This window comes from Lynx rufus, unplaced genomic scaffold (assembly GCF_022079265.1).
Source record: "Lynx rufus isolate CCGP_SWC_20201006 ecotype Redwood Valley unplaced genomic scaffold, mLynRuf1.p SCAF_3, whole genome shotgun sequence".
NCBI classification, from domain to species: domain Eukaryota; kingdom Metazoa; phylum Chordata; class Mammalia; order Carnivora; family Felidae; genus Lynx; species Lynx rufus.
In genome coordinates, this window is record NW_025814845.1 from 177,759,342 (window position 1) to 177,775,276 (window position 15,935).

General features: G+C 37.4%; 1 protein-coding gene across 1 annotated transcript in view; it reads left to right on the plus strand.

Annotated features, from left to right (window-relative positions):
* The window catches only part of CUNH8orf48 (chromosome unknown C8orf48 homolog), a 65,050-nt gene that overhangs the window by 44,399 nt on the left and 4,716 nt on the right, over nucleotides 1–15,935 (plus strand). The window lies entirely within an intron of this gene.

The window sequence follows — 15,935 nt, forward strand, 5'->3', positions numbered from 1 at the left end:
TGCTTCTTAAGATTGATCTGCCTAAGAACAAGTCTGGGGATTGATCACGAGGACAGGCTTACTCTCTCCTTCCCTACATCCCCTTCTGCAACGCAACGTTGGAGGGAAAAGCAATAGGATTTTAAGGAATTTAGCTGGCTGTCATTGGCTATCCACAGAATTAGGAATAGGAATGACAAAGTACAATCTTGTTACTTCAACTTACACAATGTGAGTCTCATTAATGCAATACCTACAGAACCTTATTAAATTTTTATAGCAGTAGCTACCTATGTGCCCTTAATTATGATCAATTAAATAACTTTTATACATCATTATAGTGCAATTTACAAATTGGCAGCTTTTATCTATGTATACACAACACCTTTCTTTCTATTATTTTGGATGAACTATCTGTGTGTCTAAGGTCAACCTTTCCATACACGTACTAAATTTCTTCCTCTCTCACCCGCTATAGATAGGACGTCATTTCTGACTTTCTCTTCTTGTCTCCTGCATCTGAATATTTTTGCTCTTGATTGGATTTCTCAACAGCACATTTACATACTGCTTTTCTCTCATATTAAAAACAATCCTCTCTTAAATTTTTTTTGAACGTTTATTTATTTATTTTTGGGACAGAGAGAGACAGAGCATGAACGGGGAGGGGCAGAGAGAGAGGGAGACACAGAATCGGAAACAGGCTCCAGGCTCTGAGCCATCAGCCCAGAGCCCGACGCGGGGCTCGAACTCACGGACCGCGAGATCGCGACCTGGCTGAAGTCAGACACTTAACCGACTGTGCCACCCAGGTGCCCCAAAAACAATCCTCTCTTGAGCCCACTTGCTCTGCCAGCTATTTCTCGATTTTTTGTTCCCCTTTATAGCAAAGCATTTTCAAAATAGCAAACTCATTTCAAAAGAGTTCCCTACACCTACTGTCTCTGTTTTCTCTTTTCTGATTCTCTACAAAACCAAGTCCCATGAATCTTTGATCCCTATAATGCAAAGCTATTCTTGTCAAGGTCACCAAAGTCCTCCACATTAATAAAGCTAATGGTTGGTTCTCAGCCTTTATCTTACTTGAGGACATTTGATATGGTTGATGACTTCCTTCTGCTTGACCTACCTTCTTCACTGGGCTTCCAGAACACTACATTCTCCTGGTTCTTTGTATCTCCCTTGCTACTTCTTCTCAGTGTCCTTAGCTGGATCCTCCTCACATCCCTCAACCCTTGATATTAGAATACACAGGGCTTTCTTGTTTATCTTCTCATCTATAAACATTCTTCTTGTGATCTCATCCAGCCTGATGGCTTTAAATACTATCTATATACAAGTATATACACATGACTTTCAAACTTCTATATTGCCATCTAGCTTGCTCTTCTTGGTTTCTAGACTTACATACTGGAATATCTACTTGAAATCTTTACTTTGGTGTCCAAAAGGCATCTCAGATTTAAAATTTCCAAACACTGCTCTTCCCGTCTTCCCGTCAAATTGTCTTTTAGTTTTCCTATTTGCATTAATGATAACTCAGTCCTTCACTTTTTCATCCTTGACTCTTTTTCTAAAATAATCAAAAAAAATTTTTAAATATTTATTTGTTGTTGAGAGACAGAGAGAGACAGAGCATGAGCAGGGGAGGGGCAGAGAGAGAGAGGGAAACAGAATCTGAAGCAGGCTCTAGGCTCTGAGCTGTCAGCACAGAGCCGGATGCAGGGCTCGAACCCACAAACCGTGAGATCATGACCTGAGTTGAAGTCAGACACTTAACTGACTGAGCCACCCAGGTGCCCCTCATCCTTAACTCTTCTCTTTCTCACATGTCAGGACCAGTACCATTGAGAAACCTTTTAAGCTTGCATTTCAAAATGTCCCCAAACTATGACCATTTCTTACCACTCCCACTGCTACCATTTGCGTTCAAGAAACTATTATCTCTTGCTTGGACTTCTGTTTCTATTTTTGTACTCCAACCCATCACGCTTCCCCCTTCCTCATCTAAAATCTGTCACAGCAGCCAGGAATATCTTGTTAAAATGTCTGCTCAGAACATTTTTATGGCTATTTATCTGACTCACAGAAAATACCAAAGAGTTTACAACAGCCTACAAGGCCCTACATGATTGCGTTCTCATTAACGCTCGACTACTAACCTCCAGTTCCATTAATCTGTTCTAGCCAGCCCAAGCACTTTTGCTGTTCTTTACGCAGGCCAGACTGCTCTCAATGAAGGACATTTGTTCTTGCTGTTCCCTCAGTCTGTGACACTTTTCCCCAACAACTTCCCGGTTCATTCCCTTGTCTCCTTCATGGCTGTTCAAATTTCATCTCTTTGGAGAGATCCTCCCGGTTTAAAATTACAAAACTCCTCAGAGCTTCCTCTCACTCTTTGCTGCTTTATTTCTCTCCCTGTCACACACATGACCTTCTAATGTAATTTACTTATTATGTTTATTATATGTCTCCACACAGTAGAATATAAGCTCCGTGAGATGAGGCTTTCTTGCTACTTTACTTGCTATGTTATTCCAAATGGGAGGGAAAAAAGGCATGTTTGGAAAGATACAAAATATACCAGTTTTGGGGCGGAGAACACATTTGGGGAGGAACGGTAAGGAATAAAACTGGATAGAGATGACCAAGTGGCTTTAATTTTATTATTTTAGCATATTTTTGGTTTTTAATGAATCATAGTAAGAGTATTTTTTCTTTCATGTTAATGGTGGGTACAACGGTTCTAGCAGTAACTTTCCTCTGAACTTCCTGAATGTTTCAAATATTTTATAATGTGAAACAAATACAATTTAGTAAGAATGAAAGAGGGTGGCACATCAGGCAATTGTAGCTCTGAACGGCTGGAGCACAGATTGCAGAGAAGGGCAAAAGGCAGAAAGCGAGATGAGAAGGAGCACTGGCTGGGCATAAGGTAATAATGGTAAGAGTGGTTATTTTATAAAAGGGTATTTGGTACAGATGTCATAGAGCAGTGCCTTAACATGCATAGGCATTTTGGAGGGATGTGCTCTAATGTGCAAATTCCAGTTCAGTTGGTCTGGACTGCTCCTGCAGTGTGGCATCTCTAATATGGCTGCACATTGGACAGAATCCCCTAGAGCCTTACAGGAAACACTGACGTCTGGCTCCATCTCCCAAAGATTCTGATTTAACTATCATTGGGAGTGGTCTGGCTACCACCCAATATGTATATATAAATGAATGAATAGATGAATAAATGAATAAATATTATAATTATTTTTATAATATTATAATTATTTATTCATTTATTTATTTATGAGAGCAAGGAGAGAGTGAGAAAGAGAGGGCAAGAGAGCAAGTGGGGAAGAGGGACAGAGGGAAAGAGAGATCTCAAGCAGCCTCTAAACTCAGGGCAGAACCCAATGACACAGGGCTCAATCTCATGACCATGAGATCATGACCTGAGCCCAAAACAAGAGTTGGATGCTTAACCGCTGAGCCAACCAGGTACCCAACTACCCGATATTTTAAAAGGTGACTTTTAAAGTGCAGCAGAATTTAAGAATCACTGTAGGGGATCCAGGCCAGGCGACTTCCTGGTAAGTTGCCACTTCTGAGCACTGCCTCATGATGCCTGTTTGCTTCAGTCTCCTTCTGAGGGGTTTTAGGGCAGAGGTCTACTTGAGCTGCTGCTCAGGCAAGGCCAGATGACAAGGATTTGGACCCAAATGCAGACATAGGATGTATATTTAACCATGTGCTTTTTACTGAATGAGGCGTGGCTGGTCAATTATTTCGAGTACCTGAATCAATATTGCATGCAATGCAAAAGTAGCGAAAACTATGCTAACTTCTGAGGAAGCTATTAGAGATGCTTCCCTTTGTTGGGAGACCATCAAATTAATTATTTGATCATTTAATTCATTTGTTATTTTCAAAATGTAATGATGGTTTAATACGTGTAAGACATATAACTTAATGGTGAAGAAGACAGACTTTTTGCAGTCCTGGTAGGGCTTACAGTCCATCAGTTATGACCTACCATAAACAACTTATGACATGATTGCAGACTTATTTATAATGTGGTCATTGTTGTAAGCATGTTCTGCTTCCTGAAAGCATGAGTAGTTAGAGGTCTGAGGAAAAGTTTTGTCCCAAGTGATGGATAAGCTGAGACCTGAAGGGTGAAGTCGTAATCAGTGAGGAGAATGGGTAGGAGGCAGGGGGAATCTGCTATTGAATACTGAGTGTTAGGTTTTTTTCTCAGGAGAATCTTCAGCTGCTTAAGCAATTTCCTTTCTCCTTCTTCTTCAAATGTTTTTAGATAAAGACTTTAGTAACTATTATCCTAAATGTTTTACTGTTTTGTTTTCAATATGAATGATCCAATCCATGTCAGCCGTGGTTCCAGACCAGACAAACTGATGAGAAGCGATGAGAAACACAAATCAGGGGAGCTGTGCTCTACTGTAGTTGCAGTGTGGATAATTATTTTGAAAGGAGTTGGTGTGGAAGGAAAGAAAAAAGTAAGTGAAGGGTGTGAGAAGAGTCTAGAGATTGTGAAGTCAACTTGAAGACAGGATCCAGTGAAGGACATTGATGTCCTATACTGGGGAGCTGACTGAAGAGAAGCAGCCTATATGAGAGGTGTCATTACAGGATTTTGTAACTGACTGGAGGGATCTTGTTGGGGAGTGAAAGGACTTAGAGATGACCTCAAGGATTCAGACTCCTTGGCTCACTTATAGGTTTCTTTTCTGTGTTTCAAGAGTTTCTAACCTTGTACCATACTTCAATTCCCCAATTTCTATTATTGCCTAATTACTTTAATATCTAGTAATTCTAGATTTTTGATGGCATAAGTATCTCCAAATACTTTGTAATAGTAGGAAAAAGTACAGAAAATCAAATTACTTAATTTTTAAAAAGATCTGCTGTCCTTTTTATGGGAAACGGAATACTATGTCCATGGAAGTATGTTGCTAGGCATTTCTTTCTTTCCATGTGCCTTAGAACACATTGTTGCTGAGTTACTGGGCCATGGCAGAACTGACTGTAAGATTCAGTTTTATGCTGGGAGGTGGGGATGGAGTGGACATGCCAAATAGATGGAAAAAGTAGTACCTGCTTTTAGAAATGTCCAATCAAGGGGTGCCTGGGTGGCTCAGTTGGTTAAGTATTTGACTTTGGCTCAGTTCATGATCTTGTGGTCCATGAGTTCGAGGCCCACGTCGGGCTCTGTATTGACAGCTCAGAGCCTGCTTCAGATTCTATGTCTCCCTCTCTCTCTGCCCTTCCCCTACTCATGCTGTGTGTCTCTCTGTCTCTGAAAAATGAATACATCTTTAAAAAATTTTAAAAAAAAACATCCAAACAAGGTAAGAATTTAAAACTCAAACATAAATTGTCAAAACTATTGACAAAATACCATGAAATGTCATGGAATTTGTCTTTACCTTGGTTAATCACTTTGTTCAGATATACTTGTCAAGTATTAAATAAATACCTAGTTATCTTTTCCTATGAGATAGCAAAATACTTAGAAGTGAAGACCTATATCCAATCTTTAAAAAGTTGGGAGAAACCATAATTGTAGTTTTCAACTCTCACTCCAAACAAGTGCCACTCTAAACTGATTTTGATTTTTAGCATACTTCCAACGAATACAAATATTAGGTAAGGAATAGGCAAAAGGGATGTTATTATATTTCAGAATTTTTTGTTAGAATTCAACAGTTTTAATAGGCTGTGGGGAGAGGCAATTCAGCAATTATTGGGAAAACTATAGGTCCAACACAATTGCCTTTCATGCTATTATTAATATTATGACTATAACATATGAATATATTTTAATGCTATTCCACGTGTTCTCACATGAAATCAAAATCTGAAACTAATTCAGATGATAGCCTTATATCGCTAACAGCATTTTCCTTACCAAAGATTAGAAAACTTGATAGAAAACTTTGTCTCTCTCTCTCTCTCTCTCCCTGCCCCTCCCCTGTTCATGTGTGCACTTGTCTCCTCTCTCTCAAAACAAATAAACTAAAAAAAAGATAAAAATATGAAGAGAATAAAAATACAAAAAAATATGAAGAGACGAGGAAAATAAGATAAATTCTAGGTAGTGACCTACATTTACACTTGAAGACTTCAACAAATTTGGTGCATGCACTTTAGCAAAGGAAAGAATTCAGCTTCTACTACCTAGAACAATGGCTGGCATTGTGAGATTTACTTTTCTGACATTTACATTCTATTGACCTGAAAAGTTCGATAATCTCACTAAAATTGAGAGATCAGACAATCAGAAAAAATATAAAGATGAGAGAAATGTTGAGATGGTAGAGCCCAAGGAATTCCTGTGTTTTAATCACTTCTATTTTTTTTTTCATTTGAGGAAGTAACTTACATGTTTTCAGTTGTTTGATGTTTGAAGTATTTTTACACATTTAATTCTACAAGTGCTTTGGTAAGTCGTATTGGGTAAGTAGAATACAAATGCAAAACTGGGGAATCAGAAAAGTTGAATGCTTGCAAACAATTCGATTACTCATAATGTAGGAGCCCATTAGAAGGACCTCAGTCTCCAGGTTCCCTATCACATCTACTCTGGAATTGCGCTGATGGCGAGGGCAACTACCATGTGTTGGGTAACAAGTTCTAGTCTATGTTACCTTATTTAATAGTTAGCAGCACCCAAAAGATGGGGGCTGCTGTCCCTCTTACATCACGAGAAGCAAAAATGAAGGAGCTGATACAACTCAAGTTTGGGGAGGAGGTTCATACTTTTTTCTTCTTGGAATGTATAAGCTCCGAGGAGCCTTTTAACATTTCTTGTTGGTATTTAGGTTACCTGAAGCCCATATTTGATAGAGAGCTATGAAAACCACTCTGTAGTTCTTTAGGTCACTTTATCAAAGCTTGTGTCGGGGCCCATCTATATAATAGTAGTTGAGGGAAGGAAGATAGCCAGTCAGATAACACAGTATGAGAATAATATGCTAAAATATAACAAGAGGACTGGTTTTAACACTTCTCATTTAGGATTAGGTAGTCCAATGAGTTTTGATCCGTTCCCTCCATTCTCGACCCTATTCTTGTTCTTGTTCTTACAATGTTCGTTATTATCACTATGTTTAACCAAGAGGAGGGATCTGCAGGAAGCCCAGGGGCTTTCACCTCCAAGCTTTTGTCTCCCCATGATTTCAGAATTATAAATTCTTGGCTTTGGGGGATGTGGCAATAAAAAAGGGCACCCGAAACCAAAACCAAAACAAACTTTACAACTTTACAACAGCAGCAATTAGCTTAGTAGCATAGAGCCATACTTACTAGCAAAGGGTCTAACAAGTTTGATGCATGAAATTCAGCCCCAGAAAAGACAAGAAACAGTCTCTGCTAGCCGGAACAAAGGCTGATATTGTGAGATTTCAGTGGCATAATATACAGGCTTCAAATAAGAGTTCTGGTCAGCGAGACATAAAGGAAGTGCTTCATTAGCTATCATAGTGCATACCTCTCCGGCTTGTACCACGGGGCAGCACGCAGCAAGGGCATGGGCGCAAAGAATGAGCTATTCACTCAGGTTTCATAATCTTGCTCTGTTTCAGCCTCCTGGGTTGACAGCTTTCAAGTTAAGCATGGAAGGTTCTAAAGAAACAGTCTTACATTCTTCAGTGATAGAGTTTGTTTTTGGAAAATGCCTATCTAAAATAAGGAGATAAAATACGTTGGGTCTGTGAGCTCAATTTATTACATTAGATGTCTTTCCCGAGCATGGTGATATTTTTATGATGGCTTTGAACGCTTCAGTAAAATAGTTCTGTGGAAATATCGGTCTCAAATGAAATTATTTGCAGTTTCTATGTCATTCAACCCTATGCAATCATATGAATATTCATTTTACAGTGAAAGCTTACTTTGTAAGTAGGAAAATTACAGTAAAATGCTTTGCAAAGATATTGAGTAGAAGAAAAATCATCCTATGTAGTAGTTTTCAGGAAAACTACTGAGAATTCCAATTTCTTTCCCCATCATCCGGAGTCACATACCACCATCCCTCAAGAAAACAGAAAACTATATAACTCAACTTCAAATTAATGGCAACATTTCTGGAATCATTTCATGTATCCTCTGTGCTTTGAAGATAAATGTATTATAATTAGGTTCTGATTTACAATAATTTCCTAGATGCCAACATCAGTATTAAATAGTATTGTCTGACGACCCAGGGATCTAACTTCATAAAATTGAATAAAGATGCTGAGAATGGTTCTCAATTTGAAAAGTGAAGGGGAAATAAATAAGGTTAGAAAATCTACGTATTATGTTGTTACCAAAGAATTTTCAAGAAAAATAGCAAAGAAATCATACAATTCAAATTCATATTTAACATTATTTTTTTGTGAAGAATAGCACCATTGATGCACTAAAATATATTAGAGGTATTAATTTTCTAAAATAACAGTAATTTCTGCCCTACACTTGTTTGGAATTTTACCAGATACTCAAATGGAGCGGTGGAAAATCATTACTTGAAAACATTAAAATCTCTGAAATATATGAATCAAAATACTTTAAAATAACTGTTTAAAATTAAAATTTTAAATTTTAGTTATTTTCCAGAAAAAACAAAAATTTCTTATTTGAAACACTAGATGTGAGCCATCACTCTAAAGTCTGGCCAATCACATTTGTAATAGTGTCAGAGAATATACATTATATTCACAAGACCCCCAAAGACCTTCATCTAAAACAAAGATACTTTTTAAAAAAAAATTCAGTTTATTTATTTATTTTGAGAGAGACAGAGACAGTGTGAGCAGGGGAGGGGCTCTCTCTGTGAGAGAGGGAGAGGGAGAGGGAGAGGGAGAGGGAGAGGGAGAGGGAGAGGGAGAGGGAGAGGGAGAGGGAGAGGGAGAGGGAGAGGGAGAGGGAGAGGGAGAGGGAGAGGGAGAGGGAGAGGGAGAAGCCAAAGCAGGCTCTGCCCTTCCAGAGCAGAGCCCGACGGGGGGCTTGAACCCACAAAACCATGAGATCATGACCTAAGCCGAAACTGAGAGTTGGATGCCCAACCGACTGAGCCACCCAGGTGCCCCAAAACAAAGATACTTCTTAATTAACAAAGTCAAAATCACTCACTACAATGTAGCTCTACATACCCCAACAAAGCAGTTCGTCTTAAGTGCCTGTATTTAACTACTCTATTTTCTCACTTAGCACATTACAAGCAGTTTCACACTAAAAGGCTATTCTGGAGGCAAACTATCTGACTAGCCTTTAATCTATTTTTCATAAAAAATACATGCTGTGGGTTCAACTGCATGTCCACCAAATTCTTCAGAACCCCAAGTTCTTCAGAACGTGCATCCCTTTAGAGATCAGGTCTTCATAGAGGTAAGCAACTTAAAATGGGGTCAATCGGGTGAGACACCAATATGGCTGGTGTCCTTAGAAAAGGTGAAATTTGGAATACAGACACACATACAGGGAGAATACCATATGAATATGAAGACAGCCATCTACTAGTGAAGGAGAGAGGCCCGGAGCAGACCCTTCCCTTACAGCCCTCAGAAGGAAACAACCCTGTCAGTGCCTTGATTTCAGACTACTAGTTTCCAGATCATGGGACATTTTCTGTTGTTTAAACCACTCAGTTTGTGGTACTTTATTATAGCAGCCCCAGCAAAGGAATCCATCACACATATTAAAAAGAATGTTCCATCTCTCTGGCAATTTCCTTTAAAAAGAGATAACTGAAATTATGGTCATTTTTCTTTATTCTAAAAAATTAAAATTGCAATACTTGGAATGCCTTGGCTCAAACTGTGTTGCTAGTTTTTATTATAACAGTTACGTATGAATCAATTTGTCTATAATTATCTATTCAAATTAGATAAATAGTAGGTATTTAGAAAATGTTTAGAAATAAAAACTTGTTAGGGGCACCTGGGTGGCTCAGTCAGTTGAACACCTGACTCTCGATTTTGGCTCAGGTGATGATTCCAGGGTCTTGGGATCGAGTCCCACACTGGGTTCTGCACTGAGCATGGAGACTGCTTGGGATTCTCTCTCTCTCTCTCCCCCTTCCTCACTCCTGGGCACGTGTACTCTCTCTCTCTCTCTCAAAAAAAATTAATGAATAAATATGTAAAATTAAAAATTAAAAAAAATGTGTATCCTTGTTGCATTTGCAAGATTTCATTTTATTTAAACTTAAAATTGCTAATGCTTTTATCATTTTTAAATGTTTATTTATTTTTGAGAGAGACAGATTGCTCACGTGCATGGGGGAGGGAGAGAGAGAGAGAGTCAGAGGATCAGAAGCTGTTTCCGTGCTGACGGCAATATGGGGCTCGAACTTGTAAACTGTGAGATCATGACCTGAGCCAAAGTCCACACTTAACCAACTGAGCCATCCAGTGCCCCTAAACTTAAGTTTGAAAACCACAAATCCAGGTAATGTGAATAATGCTCCTGTAATATTAAAAAAAAAGCAAAGATAGTAAATTTACTTACATCTTTAGTTGAGAGTTTGCTCTCTATCAATTGATGAATTTCCTTAATATTTTATCTATCATCTATTTATCTACCAGAGCTTTGCTACAATAGCATTTTATAGGACATTTCTGTGTCATGCAGCTCATTCTGACTCTTGTTTTTCTAAGTTCAAAAATATTTCTAAACTATCAGGAAATTTTATATATGTTTCACATGTCTAAGACAAAGATACAGCTACTTGAAACAATAAAAATTTACTAAACTAGCAGGCTATAAACTAAAAATACAGAGATCTATAGTGTTCCAGTAGATAAATAACAATCAGTTGCAAGATACAGTGGATCACGGTACAATCACTAACATAAAAGTATATAAAATAAAATGAAGTAAAATCCATGCACTTAAAGAAATGGACAGAATCTAAATGGGGAAACTACCTAAAAGATGTCAAAGTATACTGGAATACTTGTGAAGACACGCCATATTTCTGGATAGGAAGACCCAATTTAAAAAATCCTCAATGTTTATAAATTTAGTGGATTCTAATAAAAGACTGTAGGTTTTTTACTTTTACCCTGAACCAAGACAGGTTGGTCATAAAGGTCATTTGGAAAGATAAAGATATAAGAACATACAAGAACTACCTGAAAATGAAGGAGAGGGGTCTGGCCCTATGAGATGTTAAAACATACTACAGAGTCTGTTAAAACAGTATAGTATTGGTATGTAGAAATTGAAAGAAAAAGCACTGTACTAGAACTGAAACTCAAAACAAACAAACCACAACCCAACACAAACAAACAAAAAACTAAGTGCATATGAGAATTTATGATAAAGTCAGCATCTAAAGACAGTGGGATAACAAAGAACCTTTTGGTATATATGGTGGAATCAATGGATAGCCATAGAGAAAAGTATAAAATTAGATTTATTCTTCACATTAGAGAAGAAACTATAAAAGAATTAGAGTGTTAACACAGAGAATAAAAAGAATCACAAATACTCTAAGAAAACTTGGGTAAGTTTATTTATAACATGGGACTAGACAAAAATGTTTAATGTGATTAAGAATCCTAGAACATAAGGAAACAGATTGATACATTTGCTACATGAAATAAAAAATCCAACTTTTGGATGGCAAAGAGCATATGCAAATGAAACGACAAAGTGTGAAAATCATTTGGGAATGATCTCACAGACAAATGGTTAATATTTCCAATATTAAAATGATTTTTTTAAGTTTATTTATTTTGAGAGAGAGGGGCAAAGAGAGAGGGAGAGAGAGGATCCCAAGCAGGCTCTGCGCTGCCAGCACAGGGACTGATGTGGGGCTTGAATCCACAAACCGTGAGATCATGACCTGAGCTGAAATCAAGAGCTGGAGGCTTGGGGCGCCTGGGTGGCTCAGTGGGTTGAGCGTCCGACTTCGGTTCAGGTCGCGATCTCGCGGTCCGTGAGTTCGAGCCCCGCGGCGGGCTCTGGGCTGACAGCTCAGAGCCTGGAGCCTGCTTCCGATTCTGTGTCTCCCTCTCTCTCTGCCCCTCCCCCGTTCATGCTCTGTCTCTCTCTGTCTCAAAAATTAAAAAAAATTAAAAAAAAAAAAAGAGCTGGAGGCTTAACGGAATGAGCCACCCAGGAGCCCCTCCGATATTAGAACAAGTGCTTCTTAAAAATTCAGAAGAATAAATCAAAAATCTTGTGGAAAAATGGGTACAATAAATGGACAGTACACGAAAAAATAAATATAAACGGCCCTTATACACATACAATGGTGTTCAGTCTCACTTATAATAAGAGGAATTCGATTTAAAATTACACTGAGATACCATTTCTCATCCATTAGATTCACAAAAATTGATAACTCTGAGTACATATCCCGATGGCCAGGCTCTTGGGAACCATTGTTCTTATACACTGCTGACAGGAACGCAAAATATGTATCCCCTATAGAGGGGAATTTGGAAATAAAAAAAAAAAAAACAAACACCCTACATATGCCTTTGTCTTTTGATTTGCTAATCTCACTCCTAGAAATCTTATTGGAGATATACCTCCACAAATACACAGAAAAATTCGATTCCTTTTAAGACAAAAATGCTCACCAAAATGTGAGAATTATTGTGGTACATTCCCACACAGAAGACAATGCCATTGTAAACAGAGACAAGGAGGGTGTCTAGAATAAAGTGAAGTGATATCCCAGATAGGTTTCTAAGAAAAAAACAAAACAAAACAAAACAAACAAAAACAAGTGTAAAGCAATGCGTAGAGTATGCTGAATATATATTTTTTTTGTAAGAAAGAGTGTACAAATGTGTACTGATTTATAACTTCTCAAAGCAACTTGGAAGCATAAATCAAGAACTTTAATGATTGTCAACGGGGAATGTAATCATAGCTACAGAGAAAAAGCTAAATTTCTGTGTGCTCTTTTATTTTTTTTTTCTCTTTCCTTTTTGAAAACTGGTTTTACTTTGGAAGCATTGTGGAGGAAAAGAGACTTGAGAAGTGTTATCAGCCAAATGCAGCGAGGAGACCTCGATACAAGCACGACAGCTTGCAAAAAGGCATTTTTGACACAGAGAAATTTGACTACAGAATAATTATTAGATTATATTAAGGAATTATTATGTTTTAGGTGTGATAATCATCATAATGCGGTTAGATTTTTAGACAGGCATTACTTCTGAGAGACATAAACTGAATAATTATGAATAAATTAATATTTTATCTTGGATTTATTACAATGCAGTAGGGGGTAAAAAGTGAAAGGAAGGAACTGATATCTTAAAAGCCCTAAAACTGTACATACATTTTGACCAATCAGGTATAATTTCTGGGATTTATCATAAATGTATAGCTATGAATATACATAAAGATTTAATTAGAGAAACATTTATTCCAATAATTTTTTGGAGCGAAAAACTGGAAATAATTTGTGCCTAAATCATTTACTTAAATAAATCAAATATGTATAAATGTTTTCAAAATAATTTGAATGGAAAAGTCATATTATTACTAATTGAAGAAAATAGTTCATAAAAACATAATATTTTGTTAACAAAAATTATTTAAGGAGAAATAGAAAGTGTTTTATAAATGTTTATAGTATAATCATTGGGAGATTGGAATTCGGGCAACTTTTACTTAAAATCAACATTGGAGGCTTATATTTATCTTTTAAAGTACCTACAATAAACATGTATTTCCTTTGCAAAACAATAATTATTAAAGTAAAAGGTGACTTTGCATAACGTAATCAATTTCAGCAAAATTACAGAAGATACATAGGAAAAAAGAATGGAAAGTTTCAGATATTTGTGAGAGGGAAAACATTTTAAAGACATGAATAACAACCACTGTCCCGTAAGCTGAAATAATTAAAAAAATTTTTTAATGTTTATCTATTTTTGAGAGAGAGAGAGAGAGAGAGAGAGAATGAGAGAATTAGCAGGGGAGGGGCAGAGAGGGAAGGAGACACAGAATCTGAAGCAAGCTCCAGGCTCTGAGCTGTCAGCACAGAGCCCGACATGGGGCCCGAACCCACAAACCATGAGATGATTACCTGAGCTGAAGTCAGATGCCTAACCAACTGAGCCACCCAGGCACCCCAATAATGTTTTTAATATGAGTGATATAAGATTCTCTACTCTGCAAAAATCGTTCCTCACCGTGAGATTTCTCACACATTCATCTTAGACCCTTAGGAGAAGAGATAATAGTTTATTGTGCTTAATCCACAGAACCAAGAACAATGCTGTGAAGTTTAGGTAAAGGGTAGAATATTTTTGAAAGATCTGTTAACTTAATTTCCCTTTTTCATAAACTAGATGCCCTCCTTTTACCCTGTACACCACAATGGCTCTGTGTGTATGCTGAATATATATATATATATATATATATATATATATATATATATATATTTTTTTTTTTTTTTTCCAGGAAGCAACTGGAAGTGTGTCCTGTCTCCAAAAAAAGAGAAATAAGAGAGAAAGGGAATTAGACAGGAAGACTAATTTTGACCTTCTCCCTCTGGGGGTAAACCCCTGGCTGTAAGGCACATTTGATTGTTGAGGGAAAGCTGGACAAAGAGCTTCGCCCTGCTCCCCGTTAAGAGCTTTGAAGGAAGAGACAGTGTCTGCAGGGCAACAAAAGTAGTGCCATCGGGTGGTTAGGCCAGGAGCACCTGATTTATTTCCTTACTTCCTATTCCTCCCAGCCCTTGAAGTGGCAAGGGCTCCTGCCTACGCTGTGTGTGCCAGAGCACATTGTTTTTTTAAATTTTTTAATTATGTGTTATTTTTATTTTTATTTAAATTTGAGAGAGAGAGAGAGAATGAATGAATCCAAATCAGGCTCTGTGCTGAGCATAAGCTCAGTCCCAGGCCCTGGGATCATGACCTGAGCTGAAATCAAGAGTCAGATGCTCAAGCAACTGAGCCACCCAGGCACCCAGAGCACATTAGTTATGGCATTTCACAAGCATACATTTGAGAGAAAAAGAGCCAACCTACAGAAGGGATCCAAACAGCCATGGGTGTCAAAGCATAGGCAAGAAAGCCAGGAGACGTTTCGGCAAGTTCCACTAAACTTGCATTTTGTCAGGACCCTGGAAGGAACCTAACTGGGTCTTGGAAAACACACATATTAGATACTAAACAATTTACTGGCTCATGCTGGTTATTACAAAAAAAAAAAAAAAAGAAAGAAAGAGAAGTCAATTACAGGATATTCTCCCCAAAAGTATCTGCTTCTAGGATAAGGTTATGAAAAAATATTTAGCACATTAGGAGACATGAATATAGTTTATTTAAAGTATAGCTCCTTTGATCAATGTTTTCAGTTAAAAAGCGTCATAATGAATTATGTATAAATATTCAGACGATAAGGAAGGTTTTTAAAATAAACATAAAAAATGAAATCTTGAGCTATTGAGATGCTGGAAATCACTTGGAGCTATCCACAAATTATATAAAGACCAACATATGATAAAATATTATCTGGGTTGAATAAATGAAGTTGCAATCTCTTTATCATTAATATGAAGCTGGCTCATATTTGAGAGATGCTTTTTGAACATTTCAGACTTTTGACTCTTTGCCAAGGTGGACATTTTTGGAATAACATTAAGTATATCCTGGTTAGACTTGAATAACACACACGGGACTGACCAGGGAGCCCATTCTCTTGAAATTATCTCCCATTCTTACTAAGACCTAGACTCAGACATTTATTAAGACCTAGAAAAAGTCTATCTTTAGAGTCAACGTATTCTGATTCGAGAGAATAGTTATTAATAAAATTCTGCCATGTTTTAAAAGAGGCTATCCTAAAAGGATATGTCGGGTAAAAGAGTAAATGGGTTGGGGTGGGGGTGGTTCAGAAAGATAAAGATGGGAGTTCCTTGACCTGGTAGTATTTATTTCACAGAATCTACTTTGTGACGTTGCATTTACTTCTGTTTTCAG